Here is a 22,953-nt window from a genome sequence, read left to right as displayed (position 1 = left end):
AGTAGACCTACAGGCAGTACAATACAGTAGACCTACAGGCAGTACAGTACAGTAGACCTACAGGCAGTACAATACAGTAGATCTACAGGCAGTACAGTACAGTAGATCTACAGGCAGTACAGTACAGTATATCTACAGGCAGTACAATACAGTAGACCTACAGAAAGTACAATCCAGTAGATCTACAGGCAGTACAGTACAGTACAGTAGACCTACAGGCAGTACAGTGCAGTAGACCTACAGGCAGTACAATACAGTATATCTACAGGCAGTACAATACAGTAGATCTACAGGCAGTACAGTACAGTAGACCTACAGGCAGTACAATACAGTAGACCTACAGGCAGTACAGTACAGTAGACCTACAGGCAGTACAATACAGTAGATCTACAGGCAGTACAGTACAGTAGACCGAAAGGCAGTACAGTATAGTAGACCTACAGGCAGTACAATACAGTAGACCTACTGGCAGTACAGTACAGTAGACCTACAGGCAGTACAGTACAGTAGATCTACAGGCAGTACAGTACAGTAGACCTACAGACAGTACAGTACAGTAGACCTACAGGCAGTACAGTACAGTAGACCGAAAGGCAGTACAGTACAGTAGACCTACAGGCAGTACAGTACAGTAGACCGAAAGGCAGTACAGTACAGTAGACCTACAGGCAGTACAGTAGACCTACAGGCAGTACAGTACAGTAGACCTACAGTCAGTACAGTACAGTAGACCTAAAGGCAGTACAGTAAAGTAGACCTACAGGCAGTACAATACAGTAGATCTACAGGCAGTACAGTACAGTAGACCTACAGGCAGTACAGTACAGTAGACCTACAGAAAGTACAATCCAGTAGATCTACAGGCAGTACAGTAAAGTAGACCTACAGGCAGTACAATACAGTAGACCTACAGGCAGTACAATACAGTAGATCTACAGGCAATATAGTACAGTAGACCTACAGGCAGTACAATACAGTAGATCTACAGGCAGTACAATACAGTAGACCTACAGGCAGTACAGTGCAGTAGACCTACAGGCAGTACAGTGCAGTAGACCTACAGGCAGTACAATACAGTAGACCCGGGTAGTATAATCATATTATGTAGAACAAACATGTCCCCCTGACATGTAAAATAAGTATTAACGTCAGTTCTACTCATTACATTTTTATTTGGCACGCTCCACAGCATTTGCCTATTGACCTTGGCCCCAGTCCACCCCACATTGAGAACAGGAGCCTGTCATCATGGACACAAAATTGCCCTTACTGTGTCAATACATGTTATTACAATGCCTACAGGTGGTTTTGTACATTGTACTTTATTCATCTGTTGAACACAAACATGGTGAAACTTAATAATTAATCTTAGATTCACTTCACGTGTTCCATTTCTTACTCATAACAAAACGTGCATTTCTATAGGCTGCACCTTTACAAGCCCGCCATTCACGCTTGTACTTTCAGTTTTGTTGTGACTCAGCTTGTCTGCTATTGGCTGTGCTTACACAAATGAAGTACGTTTCTCACATTTCTGGCAGTAAGAGCACTTTTGTTTCGGCCACATAGCTTGTCAGTACGGAAAGTTGTAAAGTCTCCACATTCACTTTAACTACCAGATCCTGCTCTGTTAAACATCTTGCTGGTAAGTTTACCTTCCTGTTCTGCAGTATTTAAACAGTATGTTGTGTGAGATATGGCTGCTCCCGCTCTTTTAAAAACCACCAGTTGTTCGTCTAGTTTACGGGACTCTAGACTTCACTCATTTCCCTCACCAAACCGGAACTACTTGTACTTTCTCATACTTCCACAGTTACAGCTTATCAACAAAAGTCTAGATGTTGTACAGGTTGTAATGGCATGAGTTGTTGCTTAAAGGAAAGTTTCACCCCCCCTCCTCCATTTGTTTTTACACTGCTGCTACCCGCTGTCTATTATCTATGCATAGTGACTTTACCCCAACCTACCTGTACAAATTACCTCGACTAACCTGTACATCCGCACATTGACTGCATATATACCCCCTGTATATAGCCTCGTTATTGTTATTTTGTTTGTGTTTGTTCATTCTTTTTTACTTTAGTTTATTTGGTAAATATTTTCTTAACTCTTTCTTGAACTGCATTGTTGGTTAAGGGCTTGTAAGTAAGCATTTCACTGTAAGGTCTACAGCTGTTGTATTCGGCGCATGTGACAAATACAGTTTGATTTGATTTGATTTGATATGATGCAAAACTGCTTGAACGGCAGTAGTTCAGATACACATGAAAACATTAAATGATCCTGGGAATCCATAGAACATCGCTCAGAGATGTACAAAAACAATATAACATTCAACATGGGTGAATCTTTCCTTTAAGTGTATTTTAAACAGTAATTACATCAAATATACATCAAATATACTGTATGTCTTCAATAGTGAAAGTAAAAACAACTTTAGAGCAGACTATATTACAATGAGGCCAATGGTTACAGGTGCAGCTGGTTGAGAGAATGCCAAGAGTATGGAAAGCTGTTTTCAAGGCAAAGGGTAGCTACTTTGAAGGATCTAAAATATATTTTGATTTTTTTTAACACTTTTTTGGTTACTACATAATTCCATATGTGTTATTTCATAGTTTTGATGTCTTCACTATTATTCTACAATGTAGAAAATAGTAAAAATAAAGAAAAACCCTTGAATGAGTAGGTGTGTCCAAACTTTTGACTGGTACTGTAAATTCCAAAACATATATGGGGAATTGGAAGTGATGCAGTCAATTACATTGATATAAGCCACAATCTGCAATATTAAAGCTGATCTACCCCGCCCCCCCCAAAAAAAAAATTTAACGTATTTTTTGCACCGTTCAGTGATGTTTTGCGAGAGGAAAATGTGTTATTAACAGTATGTAATCTAAAAACATATTGCAATGTTTTCAAGTATCGCTCCCGAGTGGCGCAGCGGTCTAAGGCACTGCATCTCAGTGCTTGAGGCGTAACTACAGACCCCCTGGTTTGATTCCAGGCTGTATCACAACCGGCCGTGATTTGGAGTCCCATAGGGCGGCGCACAATTGGCCCAGCATCGTCCGGGTTTGGCCGGTGTAGGCCGTCGTTGTAAACAAGAATTTGTTCTTAACTGACTTGCCTAGTTAAATAAAGAAAAAATAAATAAAATCGCTTTGCTGTGTAATTGTTCAACTTAGCACTTTCACCAGTGAGCCTGCCTTCCCTGCGATGACATGATTTAAAGCTAAGGATGATTGCTCCCCAAGAGGAAAGAAAACGACTCAATCCAAATTGCCTCGAAAAAACTATTCAGATGAGTGATTGACAGGGGGGCCAATTCATCAAAATGAGATAGTCTCAGATATATGACACTGAGAAAATATTGGAAAATAGACACACATTCACACACTCGCACACAGACACAAACAATCACAAAAGCAGCAAAGTGGAAAACAATATATAATTCAATAGCCATTAACGTTACAATGTACCTTTATAGAAATTTGGAGGCAAATGATTTGTTGGCAGAGTGGTTGTGCAGAAGCAAAAGGAGGGAGGGAGTAGCAGGTGTGTGGAGCCCTACTCTCTCTCTCTCCTCTCCTCCTCCCTTGTTCACGTCTGTGGCCATTAGCGAGGTGGCCGTTGAGGCTGGCGTGTTTTGACAGATTCTCGCTCTGTCCAAATGCATCTCAGAGGACATTATGGCGCTTGTCACGCTCCCCCTCCTTCCTGTCTTGTCCCCCTCTTATTTTATTCTCTCTCTCTCTCTCTCTCTCTCTCTCTCTCTCTCTCTCTCTCTCTCTCTCTCTCTCTCTCTCTCTCTCTCTCTCTCTCTCTCTCTCTCTCTCTCTCTCTCTCTCTCTCTCTCTCTCTCTCTCTCTCTCTCTCTCTCGTGCGCGCGCACACTCTCTCTCTGGGCTTGCATGCATTACTCTCAGGTTTTCTCACGCCATGGCACAAACAAACATAATGCCATGGAATGAACACACACACACCAGAAGTTAGGACGATGGGAGACCCACGGTATAGACGTGGACGGCACGGAGACTACAGAGCGTGTTTCAAAAGTCGTCAAGACAAATTATTTTTAACTTAAACATTTATTAAAGACATATATAGTAAAATCTTATTTGAAATGGGAATGAGAGGGCTACTTGCACAGTGTTGGGAAGGGATCACAGCAGTGAATGAATGAGGCTATGAGGCATGAGTTGAGGTGTTCAGAGGATTGAATTCCTTGCAGAACCAGGGTTGAGGTGTTCAGAGGCTTCACTGCAGGAAAGGCTCATCATGGATGTATGGTGTTGGAGAAGAGCTCAACTCTTCTACTGAGGGCAGGACAAGATCTGTCTGGGAAAACAGTAACACAACACAGTTAGACAGAATGAGGTAGTCCAAGCAAGGATTAAAATCACATTGATGTGTAATAATTTGAATAACGTGGTAATGTGATTGTGTTTGTGTATCCTCAAAAAGTTCTACAAATCAAATCAAATGTTATTTGTCACATGCACTGATTACAACAGGTGTAGACCTTACAGTGAAATGCTTACTTACAAGCCTTTAACCAACAATGCAGTTTTAAGAAAAATAAGTGTTAAGAAAGTATTTACTAAAATAAACTGAAGTAAAAAATAGATAAGTAAAAAATTAAACATAAGAAAAAAGCTGCACCATCGAGAGCAGCTTGACTGGCTGCATCACCGCTTGGTATGTCAAATGCACCGCCCTTGACTGCAGAGTGTGGTGCGGACAGCCAGGTACATCACTGGGGCCGAGCTCCCTGCCATCCAGGACCTCTATATTTTATTTCACCTTTATTTAACCAGGTAAGCCAGTTGAGAACAAGTTCTCATTTACAACTGCGACCTGGCCAAGATAAAGCAAAGCAGTAAGATAAAAACAACAACAACACAGGGTTACAGTGAGGGAAAAAAGTATTTTGTACGTTTGCCCACTGACAAAGTGTCACGCTCTGGCTCCGGGACTTGGTATTTTGGGCCAGAGTGTGTTAATTTTTGTTGTGTTTGGGTATTGGTTGGGTGGTTATTGGTTGTTTCTGTGTTTGGTCGAGTGACTCCCAATCAGTGGTAACGAGTGTCAGCTGTCGGCTCGTTATCTCTGATTGGGAGCCATATTTAAACTGTCATTGTTCACTTTGGGGTTGTGGGGTTTTGTTCTATGTGTCAGTCAGTGTAACTGAGGACTTCACGGATCGTGTTTTTGTTTTGTAGTCTCGTGTGTTTCAACATTAAAGTCATCATGTTCACTCCCAACGCTGCGCTTTGGTCCTATTTCATGGGCGATCGTGACAGAAAAACCCACCACAACGAGACCAAGCAGCATTTCCAGGAGTTGGATGACGAGTGGTGGAGACCGAAGAGCGAAGGTTGGGCAAGGACTATAGAGGCCTGGTCCACGGGGAGGAGAGACCCCCAGAAAATTTTTTTAGGGGGGCTCACGGCGTCGGGGCAGCAGGAGTACGGGATTGAGGAGTGCAGAAGGTTGGCAGAGGAGGCCGCCAGGTTAAGGGGGCCACTGGTCACGAAGGGGAAGGAAGGTGTGGAGGCAGGGCGAAAGGTACTGGGGTGTGTTACCAGTCCGGTCCGGCCCGTTCCTGAATCCCCGTGGAGGGCCAGGGGTGTGTGTCCCCAGTGCGGTCCTGTCTGTTCCTGTTCCTCGCATGGAGCCTGTGGTGCGCGTCGCCAGCCCGACTCGGCCTGTTCCTGCTCCCCGCACCAAGTCTGTGGTGCGTTTCGTCAGCTCTGTCCGGCCCGTGCCTGCTCCCCGCACCAAGCCAGCGGTGCGCGTCGCCAGCCCAGCCCGGCCTGTTCCTGCTCCCCGCACCAAGTCTGTGGTGCGTTTCGTCAGCCCTGTCCGGCCCGTGCCTGCTCCCCGCACCAAGCCTACGGGGTGCGTCGCCGGCCCAACCCGGCCTGTTCCTGCTACTCGCACCAGGCTAAGGGTGCGAGTCGTCAACCTGGGTCAGCTCGTTCCGGCTACTCGCACCAAACCAAGGGGGGCGAGTCGTCAACCGGGTTCAGCCTATTCCTGCTACGCGCACCAAGCCAGGGAGGCGAGTCGTCAGCCTGAGGAGGTCCGTTCCGGCTCCCACGCACCAAGCCGAGGAGGCGAGTCGTCAGCCAGGTCCGGTCCGTTCCTGCCTCACGCGCCAAGCTAGGGGTGCGCGTCATCAGTACTGATCCAGCCAGCTGGTATGGATCGGACCGGGGCCATTACGGGGGGATTGATGTAGGGTGGTGGTCAAGCCCGGAGCCAGAGCCGGAGCCGCCTCCGAGGAGCAACACCCACCCAGCCCTCCCCTATTTGGGTTTTTTGAGGCGCGGTCGCAGTCCGCGCCTTTAGGGGGGGGGGGTACTGTCACGCTCTGGCTCCGGGACTTGGTATTTTGGGCCAGAGTGTGTTAATTTTTGTTGTGTTTGGGTATTGGTTGGGTGGTTATTGGTTGTTTCTGTGTTTGGTCGAGTGACTCCCAATCAGTGGTAACGAGTGTCAGCTGTCGGCTCGTTATCTCTGATTGGGAGCCATATTTAAACTGTCATTGTTCACTTTGGGGTTGTGGGGTTTTGTTCTATGTGTCAGTCAGTGTAACTGAGGACTTCACGGATCGTGTTTTTGTTTTGTAGTCTCGTGTGTTTCAACATTAAAGTCATCATGTTCACTCCCAACGCTGCGCTTTGGTCCTATTTCATAGGCGATCGTGACACAAAGACATGATCAGTCTATAATTTTAATGGTAGGTTTATTTGAACAGTGAGAGACAGAATAACAACATCAAAAAAAATCCGGAAAAACGCATGTCAAAAATGTTATGAATTGATTTGCATTTTAATGAGGGAAATAAGTATTTGACCCCTCTGCAAAACATGACTTAGTACTTGGTGGCAAAACCCTTGTTGGCAATCCCAGAGGTCAGACGTTTCTTGTGGTTGGCCACCAGGTTTGCACACATCTCAGGAGGGATTTTGTCCCACTCCTCTTTGCAGATCTTCTCCAAGTCATTAAGGTTTCGAGGCTGACGTTTGGCAACTCGAACCTTCAGCTCCCTCCACAGATTTTCTATGGGATTAAGGTCTGGAGACTGGCTAGGCCACTCCAGGACCTTAATGTGCTTCTTCTTGAGCCACTCCTCTGTTGCCTTGGCCGTGTGTTTTGGGTCATTGTCATGCTGGAATACCCATCCACGACCCATTTTCAATGCCTTGGCTGAGGGAAGGAGGTTCTCACCCAAGATTTGACGGTACATGATCCCGTCCATCGTCCCTTTGATGCGGTGAAGTTGTCCTGTCCCCTTAGCAGAAAAACACCCCCAAAGCATAATGTTTCCACCTCCATGTTTGACGGTGATGATGGTGTTCTTGGGGTCATAGGCAGCATTCCTCCTCCTCCAAACACGGCGAGTTGAAAGAGCTCGATTTTGGTCTCATCTGACCACAACACTTTCACTCAGTTCTCCTCTGAATCATTCAGATGTTCATTGGCAAACTTCAGACAGCCCTGTATATGTGCTTTCTTGAGCAGGGGGACCTTGCGGGCGCTGCAGGATTTCAGTCAATTGTTTTCTTGGTGACTATGGTCCCAGCTGCCTTGAGATCATTGACAAGATCCTCCTGTGTAGTTCTGGGCTGATTCCTCACTGTTCTCATGATCATTGCATCTCCACGAGGTGAGATCTTGAATGGAGCCCCAGGCCGAGGGAGATTTACAGTTATTTTGTGTTTCTTCCATTTGCGAATAATTGCACCAACTGTTGTCACCTTCTAACTAAGCTGTTTGGTGATGGTCTTGTAGCCCATTCCAGCCTTGTGTAGGTCTACAATCTTGTCCCTGACATCCTTGGAGAGCTCTTTGGTCTTGGCCATGGTGGAGAGTTTGGAATGTGATTGATTGATTGCTTCTGTGGACAGGTGTCTTTTATAAAGGTAACAAGCTGAGATTAGGAGCACTCCCTTTAAGAGTGTGCTCCTAATCTCAACCCGTTACCTGTATAAAAGACACCTGGGAGCCAGAAGTCTTTCTGATTGAGGGGGGGTCAAATACTTATTTCCCCCATTAAAATGCAAATCAATTTATAACATTTTTGAAATGCGTTTTTCTGGATTTTGTTGTTGTTATTCTGTCTCTCACTGTTCAAATAAACCTACCATTAAAATTATAGACTGAACATTTCTTTGTCAGTGGGCAAACGTACAAAATCAGCAGGGGATCAAATACTTTTTTCCCTCACTGTACATATGGAATAAACAAAAACATACAGTCAATAACACAATAGAAAATAGAAAATCTATATACAGTGTGTGCAAATGTAGTAAGTTATGGAGGTAAGGCAATAAATAGGCCATAGTGCAAAATAATTACAATTTAGTATTAACACTGGAGTGATAGATGTGCAGAAGATGATGTGCCAATAGAGATACTGGGGTGCAAATGAGCAAAATAAATAACAATGTAAATAACAATATGGGGATGAGGTAGTTGGGTGGGCTAATTACAGATGGGCTGTGTACAGGTACAGTGATCGGTAAGCTGCTCTGACAACTGATGCTTAAAGTTAATGAGGGAGATAAGTGTCTCCAGCTTCAGAGATTTTTGTAGTTCGTTCCAGTCATTTGCAGCAGAGAACTGGAAGGAATGGCGGCCAAAGAAGGTGTTGGCTTTGGGGATGACCAGTGAGATATACCTGCTGGAGCGCATACTACGGGTGGGTGTTGCTATGGTGACCAATGAGCTAAGATAAGGTGGGGATTTGCCTAGAAGTGATTTATAGATGACCTGGAGCCAGTGGGTTTGGCGACTAATATGTAGTGAGGGCCAGCCAACGAGAGCGTACAGGTCACAATGGTGGGTAGTATATGGGGCTTTGGTGACAAAACGGATGGCACTGTGATAGACTACATCCAATTTGCTGAGTTGATTGTTGGAAGCTATTTTGTAAATGACATCGCCAAAGTCGAGGATCGGTAGGATAGTCAGTTTTACGAGGGCATGTTTAGCAGCATGAGTGAAGGAGGCTTTGTTGCGAAACAGGAAGCCGATTCTAGATTTAACTTTGGATTGGAGATGCTTAATGTGAGTCTGGAAGTCTAAGTCAGACCCGCCAAGAGTAGTGATTCTAGTCGGGCGGGCGGGTGCAAGCAGCGTTCGATTGAAGAGCATGCATTTAGTTTTACTAGCGTTTAAGAGCAGTTGGAGGCCACAGAAGGAGTGTTGTATGGCATTGAAGCGCGTTTGGAGGTTTGTTAACACAGTGTCCAATGAAGGGCCAGATGTATATATCAAGCGGTGTCAGAGGAATGCCCCATAAATTGCCAAACACTCCAGCCACCCAAACCATAGACTTCTCACTCTGCTACCATCCAGAAAACGGTACCGGACCATCGGCTCTCGGACCAACAGGTTCCAAGACAGCTTCTACCCCCAAGCCTTTAGACTTCTAAATAGCCAGACAGCTAAATAGTCAATTAATGGTACCCAAACTATCTGCACTGACTCTATCTTTCACTGACCCTACAAAAACTCACTAGACTATTTATACTGTACACACCTTATACACACTCACTCACACACTACATTGACACACCCACACAAAACCCACACACATTCACATAGACTACATACGCACACACACACATAAAACACACACGCATACTGACACAACACAAACACACATAGATACACACACACACACACAAATACACACACACACACAAACACACACACACACAAATACACTTAGCTGCTGCTACTCTGTTCTTTATTTTACTCGTATTATAATCTATGTTGATGCCTAGTCACTTTACCCTGCCTTCATGTACGTACAGTATCTACCCTTAAATACCTCGTACCTCTGCACATTCATCTGGTAATGGTACTCCCTATATATACACTACCAGTCAAAAGTTTGGACACACCTACTCATTCAAGGGTTTTTCTTTATTTTTACTATTTTCTAGATTGTAGAATAATAGTGAAGACATCAAAACTATGAAATAACACATATGGAATCATGTAGTAACCAAAAAAGTGTTTGTCACGATCGTCGTATGAGTGAGTAGACCAAGGCGCAGCGTGTGAACCAAACATGACTTTAATTAGTTAAAGTTTCAAAAATACAAACAAAACACGACTCGTGAAGTCCAGGGTGACACAGACCGAACACGGAACAAAAACCCACAAACACAAAGTGAAACACAGACAGTTAAATATGGCTCCCAATCAGAGACAACCAGCCGACAGCTGACACTCGTTGCCTCTGATTGGGAGTCACACAGGCAAACATAGAAATAACCAACCTAGAACACCCAAACAAAGAAACAGAACACATAGAATGAACACACCCTGGCTCAACATATAGAGTCCCAGAGCCAGGGTGTGACAGTACCCACCCCAAAAGGCGCGGACTGTGACCGCGCCTAAATACGAGCAAAACAGGGGAGGGCTGGGTGGGCATACCTCCTCGGCGGCGGTTCTGGCTCCGGCCTTGCCCACCACCCTCCAACAAACCCCCCATAGCGCCCCTGGTCGGTCTGGCCCGCTGGCTGGAGCTGGACTGGGCGTAGCAGGGCGGTAGGCTTCAGCTCCTTAGTGGAGCAGTTGAGCGGTACCTGAATTGGCACCGATGACTCAGGCACGGGTTGTGCCGGACTGACGACTCGCTCCCCTGGCTTGGTGCGAGTAGCAGGAACGGGCTGGACCAGGCTGACGACTCGCACCCCTGGCTTGGTGCGAGTAGCAGGAACGGGCTGGACCAGGCTGACGACTCGCACCCCTGGCTTGGTGCGAGTAGCAGGAACGTTCTGGACCAGGCTGACGACTCGCACCCCTGGCTTGGTGCGAGTGGCAGGAACAGGCTGGACCAGGCTGGCGACTCACACCCCTGACTTGGTGCGAGTGGCAGGAACAGGCCGGGCCGGGCTGGTGACGCGCACCGTAGGTTTGGTGCGAGTGGCAGGAACAGGCCGAGCCGGGCTGGCGACTCGCACCCCTGGCTTGGTGCGAGTAGCAGGAACGGGCTGGACCAGGCTGACGATGCGCACCGTAGGTTTGGTGCGAGTGGCAGGAACAGGCCGGGCCGGGCTGGCGACGCGCACCGTAGGTTTGGTGCGAGTGGCAGGAACAGGCCGGGCCGGGCTGGCGACGCGCACCGTAGGTTTGGTGCGAGTGGCAGGAACAGGCCGGGCCGGGCTGGCGACGCGCACCGTAGGTTTGGTGCGAGTGGCAGGAACAGGCCGGGCCGGGCTGGCGACGCGCACCGTAGGTTTGGTGCGAGTGGCAGGAACAGGCCGGGCCGGGCTGGCGACGCACACCGTGGGTTTGGTGCGTGGAGCAGGAACAGGCCGGGCTGGGCTGGCGACGCACCCCGTAGGCTTGGTGCGTGGAGCAGGAACAGGCCGGGCTGGGCTGGCGACGCACACCGTAGGCTTTGTGCGTGGAGCAGGGACAGGCCGGGCTGGGCTGGCGACGCACCCGTAGGCTTGGTGCGTGGAGCAGGGACAGGCCGGGCTGGGCTGGCGACGCACACCGTAGGCTTTGTGCGTGGAGCAGGAACAGGCCGGGCTGGGCTGGCGACGCACCCCGTAGGCTTGGTGCGTGGAGCAGGGACAGGCCGGGCTGGGCTGGCGACGCACACCGTAGGCTTTGTGCGTGGAGCAGGGACAGGCCGGGCTGGGCTGGCGACGCACCCCGTAGGCTTGGTGCGTGGAGCAGGGACAGGCCGGGCTGGGCTGGCGACGCACACCGTAGGCTTTGTGCGTGGAGCAGGAACAGGCCGGGCTGGGCTGGCGACGCACCCCGTAGGCTTGGTGCGTGGAGCAGGGACAGGCCGAACCGGGCTGTGGAGACGGATAGGAGTCCTGGAGTGAAGAGCGGCCACAACCCGTCCTGGCTGAATGCCTACCCTCACACACTCTGTGTGAGGCATCCGCACAGGACGTACAGGGCGGTGTATCCGTAACCTGGTGGCTTCCAGAATCCGCCCCTCTTTTGCCTCCGTCAGCCCCGTCGTCCATGCCGTGTGCCCCCCCCTAAAATGTTTTTGGGGTTGCCTCTCGTCAGTCTCACTCCATGGCCGGCGATCCTCCCATGTCCAGTCTGCCTGCTCCTGGACACGCTGCTTGGTCCTTGTATGGGGGGTTTGTTGGAGGGTGGTGGGCAAGGCCGGAGCCAGAACCGCCGCCGAGGAGGTATGCCCACCCAGCCCTCCCCTGTTTTGCTCGTATTTAGGCGCGGTCGCAGTCCGCGCCTTTAGGGGGGGGTACTGTCACACCCTGGCTCTGGGACTCTATATGTTGAGCCAGGGTGTGTTCATTCTATGTGTTCTGTTTCTTTGTTTGGGTGTTCTAGGTTGGTTATTTCTATGTTTGCCTGTGTGACTCCCAATCAGAGGCAACGAGTGTCAGCTGTCGGCTGGTTGTCTCTGATTGGGAGCCATATTTAACTGTCTGTGTTTCACTTTGTGTTTGTGGGTTTTTGTTCCGTGTTCGGTCTGTGTCACCGTGGACTTCACGAGTCGTGTTTTGTTTGTATTTTTGAAACTTTAACTAATTAAAGTCATGTTTGGTTCACACGCTGCGCCTTGGTCTACTCACTCATACGACGATCGTGACAGTGTTAAACAAATCAAAATATATTTTATATTTGAGATTCTTCAAATAGCCACCCTTTGCCTTGATGACACCTTTGCACACTCTTGGCATTCTCTCAACCAGCTTCATGAGGTAGTCAAATGGAATGCATTTCAATTAACAAGTGTGCCTTCTTAAAAATTAATTTGTGGAATTCCTTTCCTTCTTAATGCGTTTGAGCCAATCAGTTGTGTTGTGACAAGGTAGGGGGGGTATACAGAAGATAGCCCTATTTGGTAAAAGACCAAGTCAATATTATGGCAAGAACAGCTCAAATAAGCAAAGAGAAACGACAGTCCATCATTACTTTAAGACATGAAGGTCAGTCAATCTGGAAAATGTCAAAAACTTTGAGGAGTATGCAATTGAGATTCTCCCACTGTTGAGACTACTGTAGACCATTGCAAAACAGTGTGTTTTAATCAGATATTTGGTGATATGTGAATATATTTAATATAGTTTTATCTAAAAGGGATAACTTTTTTAATGTTTCATCATTTTTTATTTTTCTGAAATTCACTGAGTAGGATGGTCCTCCCCTTCCCCCTCTGAGGAGCCTTCACTGACACACACACACACACACACACACACACACACACACACACACACACGCATGCACGCACACACAGTCAAAGTTTAGAGCAGTTGACCTATTTGCATGTGTACAGTGAGAGCCCTCTCCCTTAGGCCCAGGCTTCTGTCCTCACACGCCACTGAGGAGCAAATAATAATAATAATAATACGCCATTTAGTTGACGCTTTTATCCAAAGTGACTTACAGTCATGCATGCATACATTTTTTTTTTGTGTATGGGTGGTCCCGGGGATCGAACCCACTACCTTGGCGTTACAAGCGCCGTGCTCTACCAGCTGAGCTACAAATGACAGGTCTGGTTTCACATGGTCTCACATACCATGATGTCATGCCTTGAGGACATACGAGGGATATGACCTACTGACAGATCTTTATAAATTGAGATGATGGAATTGTTGGCCCAGTAGATCCTCTTAAGGTTTTACTTTTCAACGGTGTTTGTGTTCCAGATGATATCATGCTACAATGCCCGTTATTATATCAAGCATAACAGGCATTATCTAATTATCAACATCATGTTGTCAAAGTAGCTAATGCTTGTAGTACTTCATCAAAGTATTGTTAAATTATGTTTCCTGTTGCAAGATTTAGGCCGGGATTCAATCTGATCGTGGGTTGTCAACAATGCGGCTTTTAAAGGCAATGTTACCGTGTTCGCAGAGAATGCATTCACAGTAAAATGCTGCAGATGAAATTGAATCCCGGCCGTAGAAGGTTACACATTTATTATTGATGTTATGCCACAGACAGCAATAACATTGGTATGTAATCACACTGTAATTGTAGTCTTGGGACACATTTTTACATTGGAATTACGACTAATACCTATTTGCTGCATTACTGCATTACACAGATTTCCTAATAGGCCTCCATCACATAATAATAATAATAATATGCCATTTAGCAGACGCTTTTATCCAAAGCGACTTACAGTCATGCGTGCATACATTTTTGTGTATGGGTGGTCCCGGGGATCGAACCCACTACCTTGGTGTTAAAAGCGCCATGCTCTACCAACTGAGCTACAGAGGACCAAAGGTTAAAATTCTGTACTTTTACATGCCCACGACTCTTGCATAGATCAGGCATCCATATGTTTAAAAAGGTTGGAGTTACGTACACGTATCTCAATATAGAACTTGACCCCGAAGGAACAAACCCTTTTCCTGTGAAGTTTGACAGGAGTACGAATAACCCTTAATTGCCGCCCCTCGCACCTCCCCGCTCACCACCCCTTCCCCCTCACCACCCCTTCCCATGGCCCTCCTGGATGGTATATGCCAGGATAAGGTCACCTTGCCCTGGGTTTGAGCACCAGAGAGCCCCTGCACACACACAAGACCTCCACCACTACAGACCTCCCTGCCCTCCTCCTGTGTGGTCTCACTGGGGTGACGAGAGAGAGGGAGAGAAGAGCAGATTGAGTGAGTTAGTGAGTGATAGGGGAAAGAGATATAGAGAAAAAGGGATAGTGTGTGTGTGTGTGTGTGTGTGTGTGTCTGTGTGTGTGTGTTTGTGTGTGTGCGAGGGGCAGAGAGAGTGAGCAAGAGTTGGCTGGGCTTCAGAAGAGCTGAATCACACCGTCTGGGCTACCGTTGGACGGACCGGGCCTGTCCAGGGGCGCAGTGTCCTTTACGCCTCAACACACACTCCTCTATATCTCCAATCCACACACTCCTCTATATCTCCAGTCCACACACTCCTCTATATCTCCAGTCCACACACTCCTCTGTATCTCCTCTAAATCTCAGGAGAGACAGAATAAGGCCTGCCAAGACATCAGAGAATTGGACATTGAGAGTGAGAGTGAGAGAGTGAGAGAGTGAGAGAGTGAGAGAGTGAGAGAGAGAGAGAGAGAGAGAGAGAGAGAGAGAGAGAGAGAGAGAGAGAGAGAGAGAGAGAGAGAGAGATGAGTGGGTGTGAATAAAAAGAGAGATGGGAGGAAAAGTTTTCTACAGTTAAAAATACATTTTCTTCTCTGCCTTGGAAGTAGCTGTTAGATTGGGGGGTGGTGGGGAGGGGGAGGGGGTGGGGGTGGGTGTGGTGGGGAGGGTGTGGGGGTGGTGGGCAGGGGCAAAAAAGAAAAGGTTGAGGTCAACTTCATCTCTCTGTTCATATTCCAACTGCATCTCGGTTCAATCTGCTTCCAATTCCGACTCGGTCCGCCGAGAAAGATCCATTCAAATTCCAAAAACCAATTGTGAACTCCATTTCCGTTTGCAACAGCTGACCACCAATAGCCCTCTAGGTCAGACTAGATCAAACGTGTAGCCACCACATCAATGCATTGTTTGTGAAAGCCTTAGCACTGTGAAAATCAACAAGACCTTTTCAAAGATTTCTTACATGAACTCCATCCTGTCAGTAACAATATAGTTATGCTGTCCATCGCTGTGTTCAGAAGCATTTTATATCAAACCCACCTCCAAGAAGATGATTATTGTGAACGGGTCTCAGATTGGGTACTATGACACGTATATGACTTTCTTCTTTTTTCTTCCCTTCTTTTTACCTCAGGGCCTTTTTACCCAGCATGCTCTGCTCCGCTGGGTTACTTAAGCCCTGCTCAAATCCCTGCACTTCCCCCCTCAGTGGAGAATATGGGAAAAAATACATATTTGAAATGGGAGTGAGAAAAGAGGGAAGGAGCCAGAGGATGAGGTGGAGATAAGGGATAAGGGCAGGCAGAGATAAGGGCAGGCAGAGTGGTGGAATGATATTTGAATTATGTAACTCAGCTTGGGAATGATTTAGACAATTCTGTCGCTGACATGAACATCATTTCTCATTACCTGAGCTCAGCGTGTGCCCAGTGCCTGCTCATCCCACGAGTCATCTCACACTCGTCTCTCCGAGAGGAGGGGAGAAAAAAAAGGTGATGAACAGCCAAATGCACATTATCACACGCACGCACACACACACAGATGCATGCACACACACACACACACACACAGATCGTTCACACATACAAATCACATACGAGGGTGTACTCACGTATACATACATGTTGCACACATACTGTATGTTGACAAACACGTAAATAAACATCATGGTTCCACTGTGTGTAAAACGTCAATATTTGGATTGTGTTTTTCAAAGACGACTTGAATTCATGTGAAATCCATGCTGAATCAATAACTTTACTTTACACAGCACACACTGTGCAATTTTGCAAGGCTTCAGACTGAGCTCAGGTTCACAATACATATTCTAGAATCAATTCTACCAGCAAGATAGAATTAGCTTTTCCACAAGCACTGTAGCCTATCGTATCACATTTCAGGCCTATAGGTATTCACCCTTTGATAATAGTCGAGAAGACAGACTAAGAAATAGTTTGGTTATGCAGAATCAGAGTTGCTTAATTTCTTCCTCAATGTCTCTGTGCTCGATGGCATTTCAAGGAGACACCGCCAGACCCCAATCTCACAACGTTGCAGACTCCAGCAGTGAGAATTCTGCTTTCAGATACAGTGCGTTCGATAACTTTTGCAGCCACTGCACATTTTAGTCATTTAGCAGACACTCTTATCTAGAGTGACTTACAGGAGCAATTAGGGTTAAGTGCCTTGTCAAGGGCACATCAACAGATTTTTCACCTAGTCTGCTAAGGGATTCCAACCAGCGACCTTTTGGTTACTGGCCCAACCGCGAGGCTACCTGCACCTTTGCTTTTGATGGACTGTGCTATTGAAGGTTGTAGTAAGGACCCTCCCCTTGAACTGCATGAGTTGTATCAATTTCTCCCCTGCACTGTGTGGGTGTTTGGTGCATGGCACAGAATTGCTTATTAAAATATACATTTTTTCTCTCTAGGAAAACATTGACAACGGTGAGAAAAGAGAGAGAGGGAAGGAAGTAAAAGGGGGATAAACATCTCACACTGAACTGGGTTCAAAGGAAACAAACAACAAGAGAGATTTGAAAATGAGATGTGGATGGGAGTAAATATTTTAAGGCCTGGGAATGAGGCAGTGTAGAGGAAATGAACAGGGACAAGGAGCCGACAGAAAGCCTGGAATATGGAATCCATAGGACGTCCCTTAGTTGTCAGACGGAAGTTGTCAACTGACAACTGAGGGAGTTTAGTCTGACAACTGAGAGACTTCCTAATATGGATGCCGTACTAGAACTCAGCATGAATGACAATGGTACAAGACTGCTGGGATGTTGGAGTGAAGCAATGTTTTGGTTGTGGAACAGAGATTTTGAAATAGTATCCGAGGCAAACTGTTCCATTATCAAGTGTGTCTTAGAACCAGCTTTGTATACTAAGATATTTTAAAGGATGCAGACAGTCACTAAAATAAGATTAGGACTAATCACCTAAACACTCTGGGGTTATAAGGGCACGTTTATTCGTTTTTGAGATACTCCTTAACTTTAGATGATTATAAATATACTCATAATGTGGTGAAAATGATTCATTCATCACATGGAATTGACGTTAGCATTGTTAATCTACCCTTGCCTAAAGTTGAGCAGTCAGCAAAATTGAGTTTGGTTGTGTGTCATCCAGCCCCCTCCTCCCCGCCTTTTCCCCTCATCCTCCTCCCTCCATCCCCCAGCACACATCCTTCCAGTGCTTAAGATAAGTGACAAGACATCAGAGCCAAAGAAGTGCTTTAATGCCAGATGAGAACTCTGAGCGTGAGCGTAGGTGGATGGCTGTGTGTGTGTGTGTCTGTGTTCTTGCGGCTCGTGTGTGTGTGTGTGCCCGTCTCTGCGTGTAAGGTTATACATCACTCTAAGCAGCATATGACATCACCATGTCAGGCTCCCCTCTCCACTGCCCCCTCCCTCCTCCACCCCTCTCTCTCTCACACACACAACCTCTCTTGTTGGTGGGCTGGGTACCAGCTCAAGTCCTAAATACTGTAGATATCCTCTGTTCCTCCACGGCCTTATTCCTAAGGCCCGCTACAGCATATCTGCTGAGTCATCAGGAGGCCGCAGCACACAGGCTTGACAGAGACCATGCAGGGCTGTGGGTGGGGTGGGGTGGAGTGACCCAGGGAGTGTGGATGGAGCGGGGTGGAACAGAGCGAGGTGGGGTGGAGCGAGGTAGGGTAAGGTGGGGTGGTCAGTTGAATGGTGGTGGTGGGGGAGGGTAGGTTGGGGTGGGGTGGTCAGGGGAATGGTGGTGGTGGGGGAGGGTGGAGCGGGGTGGTGGAGGTGGTGGGGTGGGGGCCTGAGCAACTCCCAATTAATAACATGCCTTCCCCCCAAACCCCCACCCCAGGCTTCTAGGGCCACGCTGGATGCTAATGAACTGTGATCCGCCAGGCTAAATTATGACAGGTGCTAACTTTCTTATGAAGCCCCGTGGCCTTGCAGGACTGTGGCTTAAAGTGTTCCTTAATGGATCTGTATTTTTTACTCCTTGTAATAGGGATTTATGGGGACGTATGGCCCGGGCGGCTCGGCTTTAATTACCAGTCAATTCCATGGGAAGCGTGATCAGGGATAGATGCATGGAGGATTTCTCTGGGACTGGACTTGTGGTGGCTGGCCATGGCTTTGTGTGGAGATGTATTGCGGGAATGCCTTCATAGCGCAATAATGTGTCATAAAGAATAACATATCTGAAAAGGAGCGCCACCAACTAGTTGGCCAGAAGTGTGCTCTATACACAAAATTGAGTCTATGAAGGCATTACAACTCTGCTTGAACACTCTACAAAAGAAAATATACATTTTGGCGTGTCTACCTACAGGCTATGATAAAAGTTTAGTGTGGCTGACAGTGCGATTTATTGAAATTGAAAGTGGAGAAAAATTGATGGTAATAGTAGTTTATCCTCTTATTTCAATAATCTAGGATCAGGATCGTGTTCTGAATGCTCAAGGATTCGCCGCCACAAACGTGGGTCAAAGTGAGATGGAGGCCAAGAAAATTGCCAAGGGTGAATACACGATCTTGCCAAGGGTGAATACACGATGTCTTCGGGACTCCTGAAACTTGTGTTGGTTCAGAGAAATGGCGATGTCTACTTCAAACATCATTGTTCCGCGAGCGTCTCATTGGAATGGTTGTCGATGAGGTCCACACCGTGGTTCAATGGTGAGATATTTGTGTGTAACTAAAATGTGTTTTGATAATCTTTTTTGGCTAAGTTGACTAAAACTGTCTGAGAGATATCGGGAGAAAGAGGAGGGGGAGAGGGGGGAAGGAGGTATAGCTATGTGGGAAGAGAGGGAGAAGGGGGGTTGGATGTGGTTGCAGCTATGTGGGGTAGGGGTCATGCCATGTGTTTTTATTGCCAGGTGTGTATGTTGATTGCCCTTATATGATTTGATATGCCCTGGTATTATTTTACTTCAAAATGAAAGTGTCTGATGCGTGAAACCTGCTAATTATTTAATCAGTTGTGTTTCTGTGTGTTTTAGTATAGACTGTATCACTTTTTTAAAATCATGTTGGAACTTCTCTTAAAATTACACCTCTTTTAAATTAACACAAAGGCCACGCTCTACCTTCAACATGACAATGTTGTCATTGAAACAGTATTATTAAGTCCTTTATTATGACAACTAATGCATATTTTATTGTTTTTTATCCCATTTCCTATAAAGGGAAAAGGCACAGGGGAAGGAGGCTGCTTTTCTGAAGTGGTGTGAAATGGTTGGCGAGCTGGGGGTCACTCCTTCCAGTTCCAGTTCCTGAATTGGCCGTCACAGCTACAGCTTCCAAGGCTACAAGGAAGAGCATAATGAAGCACCTGGGCATGCAGTAATGTGTTGAGGTGGTGAACAGTCCTGACAGGGACAACATCAGACTGGCCGTGAAGAAGGTGTCGTTTGACCCTGTAGAGACGTTTTCATGGTTGGAGTCAAAGGGGCCTGATATCCCAAGGACTGTCATATACTGTAAGAGAATTGAAGACTGTTCTTTGCTGTACAACAAGGTTTTTCAGCATTTCTCTGCATCCAGCAGGAGCAAAGGACACACTGGAAAACAGACTTTTCGACAGAGAAACCCAAGCACATAAAACTGCACATTATCGAAGCCTTGAAAGATGAGTCATCTAATCTCAGAGTTGTGATGGCTACTTCAGCACTGGGAATGGGGGTAAACTTTAAGGGTGTCCATCATGTAGTCAACTATGGACCACCTCTAGACCTTGAGTCTTACATGAAGGCACATGAAACAGCGGGGAGGGACGGCACAAGCTCACATTCACTTAACCTGTAACATGGAAGACAGCATGTTGGAGTTTCAGATAAGATGAGACTGTATGTGTCAAACAGTACCAGCTGCAGCCGGGTGAAACTGTTACAGCTCTTTGATGATGAGGTCACGCAATCAATATCACCCAAACATGACTGCTGTGACAATTGTGCTACCTCATTAACTATTTCACGCTGGGAAATTTTTTACATGACACAGGGCAACAATTACAACCAAGACATACACTGGTCAGTGAAGGGCATAGGCAATACCTGAGAGAGGAATTACATGACCTTGCACTTGAGATGGTGCACACAGGTGTTCATGGTAGTGTCTCTGTTTATTGCACATCAGCCAAGTAGGGTAACCCTGACAAAATCATTGACAACATTCTGAGTGCAATTCCCTTATCTCAATTGAGGATTCCCGTTACTGACATGAGACATACAATAGCCCTACTGTCTATCATCACTGAGGTTTTGGGGGATGATGAACACTTGAGTGATGATGATTATGATGATGATTCAGAGTTGGGACAACTTGGGGCTTTTGTAAACATGACTGTGTAGTGTGTATGAGGACTTTTACATGCTGTGTTGATTAATACTGTAGGTATTGTCTCATCTGCCTAACACGTAAAAGGGTATGTAGTCTAGGATATTATTGTAGTGCAAACAGGCCCTTTTACCATTTGAGCTGTATGGAATAGTAAAATCTATGCCATACACACACTGTAAATAATTTAGCTTAAAGATTTGTTCAAATACTCATTTTCAGTTATCTAAAGTATAGAGTGGGCCAAGATGTGACCTGTCACCCATAGTTACTTGTTCATAAAGTGCATTTTTGAATCTATCACTTTTCTCCTTCACTTGACTTCAATAAATAATCCAGATTTGGAAACAACAATGCTCAGTAGATGATATGACTTTATTGTAAATTAACTTGTAGTTGCCTTTTCGGATGAAATAAGTAACAAAGTGTACTACTATAAACTTTCAAAGTAGAAAACGTGTGGGCTTTCCCCTCAGTGTTGGGCCAGAGAATTGGGAAAAGGCTAGGCTATAGCAGTTGTGTTACTGCTCTTGCACAGCCTATAAAACATATTCATATAAAAAAATTAAAAGCAACAACAGGAAGAATGTTAACAGTACTTAACATTGTAATTAAAAGTAATTACACAAATAAATGGTACAAAAAAGGTACATCGAATATTTTCAGTTAAAATAATTACACAAATAAATGTAACAAAGAATTTAATGGTATAAAAGTAAATACACATGTTTTGTGAGTCTACATTGTGTCATTTAATATAACAATTTCCATTCTAGGGTCTCAGCACAATTGAGATTAACTGTCAACGTTTGCGCCACTGTCTGAACACCAAACGAGCAGACAGTTTGTTCTTCTCACGGTGTAATTTCAGTTTGTGGTTGTTGATCCACAACACTAGTTCCTCATAGTCCAAGTTGTGCAACAGGTTTACAGTATTTGGAAGTTCTGGAAGCTTGGGTAGAACCTGCCAGTTGTCAAAGAAAAAAATCCTGATCAAGAAGCACACTTTATGGTTGATGTCCTCAGCTGTACTTGAGATTGAGTGCTTTCCAGACTCTGGCTTCAACAACTGTCTTTATCAAATCGCTGAATGAGATTGGTCTGCTCTCCAATGGTCCTGCTGACTTTCTATGCAATTTCAAACTGGACATGGGCCCTTTGATGTTGGATGAGGTCTTTTGTGAGGCACACATGGTGTTCGCAATGCTATGTTGTTTCCTGATCCACCACCTGTATTCACTGTGCGGTTCCACAGAGTCTTTGAGACACAATGGGGTTTTGTAGGGCTAGATCAAAATGCAGTTTCTGTGATGCGTGATTTGAAGGAGTCAGGCGCAGGAGGGTAAATCACAGTATACAGAGTTTATTCTGTAATCCAGCGTAACCAGTCCAGTGCGCAAAACAGGTGCACTGGAACAAACATGCACAAAATACTGAGCTCCACCGAGCTACTAATCCTCACAATGAACAATCACCCACAAGGACAAGGGGGCAGAGGGAACACTTAAACATGTACTAATGAGGGGAATATGAACCAGGTGTGTGTAATTGACAAGACAAGACAAATGGAATGATGAGATATGGCGCGTCAGTGGCTAGAAGGCCGGTGACGACGAACGCCGAAGCATGCCCGAACAAGGAAGGGAGGCAGCTTCGGAGGAAGTCGTGACAGTTTCAGACCCTTTTGGCTGTATTTTGTTCTCCCGGTTTGTATAAAATGCAGTAATTTGAATTTCCACAGCCTGCAGGTTCTCTCTCCATCACCCTCATGTATATAATCTAGAAAGTTCCTTTCTAGGAGTGACACTTTCAGCAGGCCACATTGATAATTGAAAAGTGCATCAACTACGTTTCTTTTAGATCTGGCTTCAATTATAGCTTGATTATCGACAACAGGTATCTTGTGTTCTTTTTGCTAATGGTGACTCAGTTGTTTCTGACTTCAGAAGGTCGGATGGCTACAGCCAGTAAGCCATGCCAAAGTAATGCATCGTAATG

General features: G+C 46.1%; 1 long non-coding RNA gene across 1 annotated transcript; it reads left to right on the top strand.

Moving 5' to 3' along the window:
- The first annotated feature begins 1,556 nt into the window (after positions 1-1,556).
- LOC121578658 lies at positions 1,557-21,311 on the top strand. The gene is made up of 3 exons (XR_006002804.2): positions 1,557-1,645; positions 19,051-19,293; positions 19,806-21,311. It is a non-coding gene; the product is annotated as an uncharacterized LOC121578658 (long non-coding RNA).
- Positions 21,312-22,953: the final 1,642 nt, after the last annotated feature.

The sequence above is a fragment of the Coregonus clupeaformis genome, chromosome 12 (assembly GCF_020615455.1).
Source record: "Coregonus clupeaformis isolate EN_2021a chromosome 12, ASM2061545v1, whole genome shotgun sequence".
Classification (NCBI taxonomy): domain Eukaryota; kingdom Metazoa; phylum Chordata; class Actinopteri; order Salmoniformes; family Salmonidae; genus Coregonus; species Coregonus clupeaformis.
This window is presented reverse-complemented; position numbering and strand designations above follow the sequence as displayed.